Source organism: Panicum virgatum, chromosome 8K (assembly GCF_016808335.1).
Source record: "Panicum virgatum strain AP13 chromosome 8K, P.virgatum_v5, whole genome shotgun sequence".
NCBI classification, from domain to species: Eukaryota; Viridiplantae; Streptophyta; class Magnoliopsida; order Poales; family Poaceae; genus Panicum; species Panicum virgatum.
In genome coordinates this window covers 40,014,712-40,024,600 of record NC_053143.1, presented here as the reverse complement: position 1 = coordinate 40,024,600, position 9,889 = coordinate 40,014,712, and the positions used below count along the sequence as shown (strand labels likewise).

The 9,889-nt window shown below is 46.3% G+C and overlaps 1 long non-coding RNA gene across 1 annotated transcript; it reads left to right on the top strand.

Moving 5' to 3' along the window:
* The first annotated feature begins 5,800 nt into the window (after window positions 1-5,800).
* On the top strand, window positions 5,801-6,277 carry LOC120646308. Its single transcript, XR_005664372.1, has 3 exons — window positions 5,801-5,983; window positions 6,047-6,154; window positions 6,229-6,277. It is a non-coding gene; the product is annotated as an uncharacterized LOC120646308 (long non-coding RNA).
* Window positions 6,278-9,889: the final 3,612 nt, after the last annotated feature.

Below are 9,889 nucleotides of genomic sequence, written 5' to 3'. Positions count from 1 at the left end.
ACGACACTGGTTTGCTTCTCACTTTGCTAACCCCAGTGTTGAGACATTTGCTCACCCTTTGTCTCACTACTGATGTGCAGGTTGGAGGCTTGGAGAACAGGTGGATCATGAACTCCGGTTGTTCGCGCCACATGACCGGAAATGACAAATGGTTCTCCAGCCTCACCCCGATGCGCTCAAAGGAGTACATTGTGTTCGGGGATAATGGAAGAGGAAAGGTACGTGGACTTGGCGCTGTTCGAGTTTCTGATCGCTTTACCCTGAGAGAAGTTGCTTTGGTTTCGAATCTTGGTTTTAATTTGTTCTCTGTCTCGCAACTTCTTGATGAGGGGTTTGAGGTTCGCTTCAAGGTGCGTTGCTCGTGTGTTTTGGATTCCAGGAGAGATTTGGTTTGCCGGATTACACCTCGCGATCGGGTTTTCTTGGTTGACTTCTCTGGAACTCCTTTTGGCCCTTCTCATTACTTGATGGCTGGTCCTTCTTCTGATTTGTGGAAGTGGCATAGGAGACTAGGACATTTGAGCTTCGATTTGTTGTCAAGACTGAGCTCACTTGGCCTGATCCGAGGATTGCCCAAATTGAAGTTTGAGAAGAACCTTGTTTTCCATCCGTGTCGTCACGGTAAGATGATTGCCACTTCGCATCCGCCTGTTAATCAGGTGATGACCTCTCACCCTGGAGAGTTGCTACACATGGACACAGTTGGTCTTTCTAGGGTGATGTCTGTTGGTGGGAAGTGGTACGTGCTTGTGATTGTGGATGACTTTTCTCGCTATTCTTGGTTTTTTTTCATGAGAACCAAGGATGAGGTTTTCGAGTTTGTTCAAGACTTGATCTTGAGGTTGAAAAACGAGCTACCCCAGGCCATGCGAGCGATTCGCAGTGATAATGGCACAGAATTCAAAAACACTCATTTTGACGCCTTTTGCAGTGATCAAGGGCTCGAACACCAGTATTCTTCTCCCTACACTCCACAGCAGAATGGAGTTGTTGAGCGGAAGAATCGGACGCTGGTTGAGATGGCGAGGACGATGCTTGATGAGCATATGACTCGTCGCAAATACTGGGCTGAGGCGGTTAACACCGCTTGTTACGTGTCCAACCGCATTTTCTTGCGTGCTTTCATGCACAGGACTTCTTATGAGTTGCGGTTTGGACGCCAGCCCCGTGTTGACCATCTTAGAGTTTTTGGTTGCCAGTGCTTTGTGCTGAAAGATGAAAATCTTTATAAATTTGAGTCTTGCTCGTCTGACGGTATTTTTCTCGGTTATGCTTCTCACTCTAGAGCGTACTGTGTGCTGATTATTGATACTAACATCGTCAGAGAGACTTGTGAAGTCACTTTCGATGAGACTGCACCGTGCAATTCTTCTGTCTTTGAAGTTGCAGGAGATGATGAGCTCGGCACCTCCATCTTTGAAGATGAGGAGGAAGAAGCTGCAGATGGCGAGGCTGAGGCTACCACGCGTGCTGTGGACCCAGCTGTCTCTGCTACGAGCTCGGACAATGACGACGGCCCCAACCCAACTACGTCTACTTCCCGGGGGCTGTTCGAGGAGGTGACTCAGGCTACACCAGCTGCACCTGAGGAGGCACCAGTTTTGGTTGAGGAGGAGGCGACTTCGACACGGGAAGCACCGCGACATATTCAGCGTCGCCATCCACCTCAACAGATGCTAGGTGATCTCAACGAGCGAGTCACCAGGTCCAAGGTAACAAGTATCGCTGGCTTTGCTCATTCAGCGTTTGTTGCCTCTTTTGAGCCCAAAGATATTGGACACGCTCTTTCTGATTTTAATTGGGTCAATGCCATGCATGAGGAACTTGAAAATTTTGAAAGAAACCAAGTTTGGGTTTTGGTCGAGCCTCCACCTGCTTGTAATCCCATCGGAACGAAGTGGGTTTTCAAAAACAAGCAGGGTGAGGATGGATTGGTTGTTCGAAACAAGGCTCGTCTTGTTGCCTAGGGGTTTTGCCAAAAAGAGGGTATTGATTTTGAGGAGGCTTTTGCCCCTGTTGCTCGTTTGGAAGCTGTTCGAATCTTTCTTGCATTTGCTGCTTCCAAGGGTTTTAAAGTTTTCCAAATGGATGTCAAATCTGCCTTCTTAAATGGTTTTATCGAAGAAGAGGTTTATGTGAAACAACCCCCTGGTTTTGAAAATCCCAAGTTTCCAAACCGTGTTTATAAACTTCAGAAAGCTCTTTACGGTTTGAAACAGGCACCTAGAGCTTGGTATGATAGATTGAAAACCTTTTTGCTGGCTCAGAGCTTTAAAATGGGATGTGTTGATAAAACTTTGTTCCTCATGCGATCTGGCACTGATTTCCTTTTGGTTCAGATATATGTGGATGATATTATCTTTGGTGGCTCTTCTCACGCTTTTGTCTCCAAGTTTTCTGAGCAGATGTCCAGGGAGTTCGAGATGAGCATGATGGGTGAGTTACAGTTCTTCCTCGGGCTGCAGATCAAGCAAACTCCTCAGGGCACTTTTGTCCATCAAGCCAAGTACACTAGAGACTTGCTGCGGAAGTTCGACATGAGTGACTTGTCTCCTTAGCCGACTCCGATCAGCACATCTACGGCGCTTGATGAGCACTTGGACGGTGAGGCGATGGACCAGAAGGAGTACAGGAGCATGATCGACTCGCTCATGTACCTGACGGCGACGCGACCGGACATCCAGTTCGGCGTCTGCCTTTGTGCGCGCTACCAGGCTTCTCCGCGCACCTCCCACAGGCAGGTGGTGAAACGCATCTTCAGGTATCTGAAATTCACCCCTGAATTTGGTCTTTGGTATTCTGCAGATTCTTCTCTGGTTTTGGTGGGCTTTTCTGATGCTGATTTCGGTGGGTGTCGGTTGGATCGCAAATTGACATCCGGCACTTGTCAATTTCTCGGTACATCTTTGGTGTCTTGGTCCACTCGCAAGCAGGCTAGCGTAGCGCTTTCTTCCACAGAAGCCGAGTATGTTGCCGCTGCTAGCTGCTGCTCCCAGATACTTTGGATGAAACAAACCTTGTAGGATTATGGCTTGAGTTTTGGTAGGGTTCCCATCTTTGTAGACAACATGTCAACCATTAGCATTGCAAAGAACCCTGTCCTACACTCTAGAACCAAGCACATAGACATCCGATTCCATTTCCTGCGAGACAACCATGAGAGAGGACACATAGACCTGATCCATGTCCCTTTAGAGAGGCAAACCGCAGATATTCTTACCAAACCGCTAGAGCAAGACACATTTGCTCGCTTGCGAGGGGAGCTTGGGGTTTGTTACCCCTTTTGATCGCTGACTTTTGTTTTGGTTAGCTTGGTAGGTCTTTGTTTTGCGTCTCTTTGTTTTCTAGGTTTGGTAGTTGCATTGTGCATATGCATTGTACATTTTTGCATTTTGCATTGTCTCACTTGCACTAGCGTTCTTGTATACATTGCTATGATCTTCTAGTGCCTGTTAGTGTGAGTTGATAAATTTGATCATGTATAGCTTGATCCACTATGTATATGACTTCATCTGAGTTAAGCTATTTTGTTTTGAAAATCTGAAAACATGATCACCCTGCTTTGGCTACTAGCATGTTAGGGCGTGTTGATGTGCTTTGCTATCTTATTCATGCTAGTATAGCCTTTTGTTCAGCAATTCACACTTGAAATGATCTAAATCTGATAAAATTGCTTGAACTGTTCTTGAAATGGATTGAAAAGATCCAGATGGGATTGCTAGTCGCACTGATCAAGCTTTCGGGACGGCTCACTTTGAACTTGTGAGAACCCGAGCAAGGCTGTGCATTACTGAAACGAGTGCTTTAAGCTTCTGATTGTCTGTTGGCATAGGCTTGGCCTCGTTGCTAAGTAAAGCATGACAAGCTTTCAACCCCTGGCATTAAGAATTGCTTGATATAAATTTGATTAAAAAATGAATGTTCACAACATGTTTTGGCTGGTTTGGCTCACCTGTATGAGTTTGAGTAGCACTGCTTTCCTTTCCCTACTTGTTAGTGCTAGATCATGGGCGATGCTTTTATTTCTCCTAAACTGAACTTGCCTAGCTCTAGACTGATTTGATATACCCTGTTGAGCTAGATGCAGGTCTTGTTTATGGATGCACACATGCTTGAGACTAGATGTTGCTCATATCTTTGTATCCCTGAATGCTTTCACTTACACCTCCTGCATTGCATTCTTTGCATAGCATCTGTTCAGGGGGAGTTTCAGCTTTAGGGGGAGCTTTAGGTCTTTTTAGACTTGATGTGTGCATGTGCCAACAAGGGGGAGAATTTTTGAGAGAAGTGATCGAACAAGGGGGAGACTTGTTTGATTTTTTGAAAAACTTGTTGTGCACAGGGCTTTGTGAGTGCATCATTTTGGGAGAGTTGCACTTGTGAGAGGGAAAAATTTTACTTGGGGAGTTTCTGCTTTGGTTTTGGCTCCTGGTTTTCTCATTTTCCCTCTGCTTCTTGCATGACAGCGTCGAGCATTACCTCTGTCCTTGAGGAGTCATGTTTTGGCTTTTGATCGATTGCGTCGAGCCGTTGCCCTTATCTTAGGGGATCGATCTTTGCTTGAGTAAGTGACTGTTCTTGCCTTTCTGAGCTTTTTGTCACTTGCTTGAGTTCTTCTCTTTCGTGCTTCTTTGTTCTTCCTTGGTTTCACTTCTCTTGGTTCATCTGTGGTGTGTTGACAATGCACTCATCAAGGGGGAGATTGAGGAACGAGAGTACTCTATCCTACTTGTGATGAGTGAATTGTCAGCCGTGCGGTGTGATCGTGTGCTTGGTCTTTGGATTGCAGGTACACAGGCGTCGAGTGTCGACGGGGAGCTGCCGTGGAGGTGCTATGGCCGATGGACCGTGCGGTGGACGGCGGTGAAGGGTAGCCGGGACCGGAGCTCGGACCGGGCGGCAGCTGTAGCGTCTACTCCTGGATCGAGGGCGCAAGCGGCGATGGAAGGCGGGTTTCTTGGTTTGCGCCACAAAACCAAGGAGGCGGACGGCGGTTGAAGACGTCAAGTCGTGGAGGCACGGGCGTCGGTCTCGGGACTGACGGAGGCGACGGGCGTCGACGGCGTCTAGGGCCTCGCTGCGGGCGAGGAGGTGACAGGCGTCAGACGGCGTCTAGGGCCGTCAGAAGGCCGAGGCAGGAACGGCGTCTAGGGCCACGGCGCGGAGGCGGGAATCTTCCCGCGCGTGAGGTTTTGGCGGTTTTCTCAAAATCGGCCACCTACCCGGGTTTCGCGGACCCTCCAAAACTGCGGACTGGATCTTCATCAAGACGGCGGCATCGCAGAGAAGACTTCGTTTCGAATAAAGAACCTCGGCCGTTGGATGAGATCGTGTACAGGGGGTGTTGCAGGCCAACCGGTCTGACCGGTCCCTGGCACCGGTCTGACCGGTCTAACCAATCGGTCTGACCGGTCCAGCGTACCAGTCTGACCGGTCCCGCGGGTATAAATACCCCTTCACTTGTGTTAGGTCAAGTGCCACCGGTCAGACCGGTAGGCAAGACCGGTCAGACCGGTCCAGCGCACCAGTCAGACCGGTCCAGCGCACCGGTCAGACCGGTCCAGGCAGATCAGTTCTGCAGTTTTCCCGAGTCGCTTCCGTTTTGCTTCGTGGTTTCGCTCGCTCGTTCGAGGCCTTTTGTGTTGGTTTAGCTTTTCCATAGCTATTCCAAACTTTGGCCAGAACGCTTGAGGGCTTGTGTGATTTTCGGGATATAGGCCGACGGTTTGAATTTTGGAAGAAATTTTGATCGGCTCCCATTCACCCCCCCTCTGGTCGCCGGCTTCGGTCCTTCATAGGAATGAGCAAGAGTCGGCCTGGACCCGAGTTTCACAAAGAGCTCATTCCATGCTTGAAGCCTTTGGTAGCCGGACATCGTACGAGGACTCCTACGGTTCGTCTCAAGCCTCGACCTCGTTTCCTTGTGGTCCCACACAGCAGCAGCCTTCCCCAGCACCTTATTGGTCTCAGCAGCATTATCCAGGTATGTGAGGATACTTACTGACTTCCTACTTTGATAACAACAATTAATTCTCAAGCCATACAGGTGATGGACACCCACCTTATCAACCTCACGGAGGGACCCAGTTTAGTACCATGGCACCAGCTGCAGAGATGTCATTTCAACCAACACAGGCACCACCACGACCTTTCGGTAAACATATAGTCCATATCTTAATTTCAATTAATTTTGGTATGAAATCTAATTCATTTTGCATTTACATATAGGATCACAACAGTTATATGATGCGGGACCTTCTTCGTATTACCCTATGGCATATGATGCGGGACCTTCTTCGTATTACCCTATGGCGACAGTACAAGGAACACAAGGTAAATACCTAATCCGTAGTCCGAATTTATCATACTCTTCTTATTTCTATGAATATTTTAAATAATTTGAACGGTACAGAATCGCACCACCAGCTTCCTGATATGGGTCCTTCTTCGTATCCACCACCAACAGGTACGTATGATGAATATGTACCCAAATATATGACTTATAAGACGATGATTAAGATATCTTAATTGCTACTGTATAGGGGCCACACAGGATACCTTTTAGGCGAACTTCGAAGACTGGAGTCGGTTATTTTCTACACCTAACTAGCAGGCCGATCCTACCTTCCAGACACCTGTGGCCACCGGACGTCCAGGTAGAGATGTAGGGCCTTCAGACCGACACACCTACCCTACAGACCATGTCCACGCACAGCGTAAAAGAGGTCGACATGGCCGGGGTGGTTAGGAGGTGCTTCTAGTTGTTTCTGTATTTTTGTTATGCACATGTCGTCATGTTATACTTATTTTGTTCTCATGCATCACCTATTTCGTTCTCAGTTGCGTATGTGTATGAATTGCTAAGTTATACTTTTCATATTCATCTACTTTACTAACGGTTTTTATTTCTATCCAAAATATCTAAAACCACATCTAATGCCGCACTGCCGCACCGACGTTCAAGGTTTAACTTGCGGGGAGGAGGGGCCTGCCGCCCCCCTGCCGGGCGGCTGCCTGCCCTACCGCCCCGCCACCGGGCGGCGGGTACCTGCCGCCCGGCTGCCGGGCGGCAGGCTCCATCCAGGGGCCTCCACGCAAAAATATATGTTTATTTACATATAGGTCCCTGTCGCCCCCTACCGGGCGGTAGGGGTATAAAACTGTAAATTGTGAAACCGAAAATATATTTCTGTAAAAATGTTTTTAAAAAATATAAAAATAAAAAAGCCGCATACTTGAGTGGCCCATACAAACTTTGTTGGCCTGTTGGTAGCGTGTATGCAAAGTATAAATTAACTGAAAATAGCCTTGAGGCATCTTGTGAGATTATATTGAAAGCTAAGTGGTTGACGAATAAAAGATGGACTATAAATACAACACTGAAGAGAACAATGGGACAATTAAGGGTGCAAATGGTTGACATGTGAATATTGGATACTCACAAATTTATTTGAGCCTAAATAAGAGGATATACATCGCGCCTCAGCTTTGAGATATATCAGAACATAGAGATGTTAGCCTCGAGATGCAAAGACTATATGAACCCCTGAACCAGTAATCAACATGTGGTTTGACTTTATTTTTAATTGCGTGACGTGTGCAGGTGAAGAGCAGCCCCAGCCCCAAGTGCCCCGCCGCCGGTCACCACCGCGGGCCGCCGTTGCCGCCACCACCTCCAAGGCCGTGGTGGAAGCCGAAGCCGCCAAAGCAGATGTGCTACCCCTACAATAACCGATACTGTTTGACTCATGACTGCGCCACTATGTGCGGTGCAAACGGCTTCGATGGCTATCGTTCCCGCTGCATTGAGAGGGAGAACGGGAAATGGGATTGCTGCTGCCTACATTGATAAGCAGCGTGTAACGCGTGCATCTGTTTGGTTTGAACTCAATAAGAAGATTGTTTTCCCTGTTTCCTAGTGGTCGTTGCTGCTGTGTTTCATTCGTCATTCCTGCTGCAAGAAAACAAATGGTGTGCTTACTGCGAAAACCGAACTACTAGCTTAACTATTACAGCAGATCATGCTATGTCCTCAGCACGTAAAAGTCTATTATATGGTGAATAATCTCTCATAATTACTTTTTCCAGGGTTGTCCTTAACGGTCATGTTAGGCGCTAATGAGTCTCTAGTAGCAGCGTGTGTTTGGTTTGAGTCATGCAGGCATCCAGAATCATCAGAGCCAATGTAACCGAGCCGTCTGGATTTGGGTATCAGGATCAATAAACCACATCTGTGTCACGAAGGCCCGTTCATGTAGCGTACGTTTTCCCACAAGCCAAATCACCTCCAGGGTTGAGTTCGTTTATCAAAAAAACGCCCGACCATTCCATATATCAGATGAATTCGATCACTTCCGATCCCAAACCAGACACGCCATAATAATAAGTTTAGCAAATAAAAATATATAGTATTTTAGAAATGGTGAGCAGATCCCTACGAATTAATGCACCAAATTGCCTTACAAATCAAATAAAAACTTAGTCGAGAGCCAAAAAGAATTTAAAGTGGACACAACATTCGGTGGACAAAAATAAACCATCATTATTGTTCATTAATGACCTGAAGACAGATCCATACACTTTGGTATCCCTAATATCTTGAAGTCCCTGTCAAGGAAAGGATGCAACTCTGTTGAGCTAGCCTTGATAGACAGTACTCACTAGTACAAAAACACTGATTTTTCATGGTTAGGAAAGGGTTTCCCAACCGGGACCGCCAAGATGGGTCTAAAGGGCACCTTTAGTCCCGAGTTAATTAGGCACCCAGGACTAAAGGCCACCTTTGGTCCCGGTTCGTAATTCCAAAGGGGTTGCCCGGCCCGACGTGGCAAGCAACACCTTTGAAGGTCATTTTTTTTCTTTTTCCTCTTCTCCTTTCCATTCATTTCTTTTTTATTTCAGTTGTATATTTTTGAATTCAAGCTAAGTATGAACTCCACTAACACACACGCGCGCGCACACACACACACTAGCAAGTATGTCCATGCGTTGTCATGGGAGGAAAAAAATCCCGCTCATCTCTAGAATCTAATAATTTGATTTGTGACCCAAATTAATTATTATAAAATTACAGGGAGGTTTAAGTGTGATTTTAGTGGAAAGTTGATACATTAACAAAAAGCATTCAAGGGCATGGTTGTATTTTAGTGGAATGTATAAAAAAAGGAATGGATTTTTTGGAAGGAATGCAAATTCACACCCTGAGTCGTCTGACAATATATAGTATCAGTGGAAGTATGGTAAACGGTATCAACCTATATCAAATGTAAATAGAATTGCTTGATTATCCTTCCACAATGATTTAGAATCGATGTAAAGGAAACGATGACAAATATCGCTAGACATATGATACTAATAAAAATGCATGCAACCAAGTCTCTTTAGCCGCTTTTGCAAAACATACCAAAAGTAAGCGATTTAGGAAAATTGTCATAGCATGGTCAGCAGATAGTGAGTCATTTGTAGCAGCATTCCAAAACTTGAATTCCTCCTTTGAATCAGCAAAATCACCTCATTTGTTAGCTAGGTTCTTGTCATGCCTTTTCAACATTGGCGACTAATGAAGATGGCTGAGCAACTTGACTGAGGTAATAAAAAAAGCATACTGAACCACACAGTGCCATGTGCTTCCATGCTACGAGGGTAGTTCCAGTTTAGTGATGATGCCTATGTTGTAGTGGCAGTCATCTTACCCGTCCCTACAAATCAACTTTTAGCTGCAAAAACTAGAAGCAGGTATCACACCCGCCTCTAAAAATATGTTTTTAGCTGCTCCTAAAAGTTATTTTTTGTAGTGGTAGTCCTTGATTTTGAAGGGTTTCCGTTTTCTTGTTGTGTTGGTGGGGTGGGGTGGGGTGTGATGCGAGCTTCTTTTTCTTGCTGTTGTTGT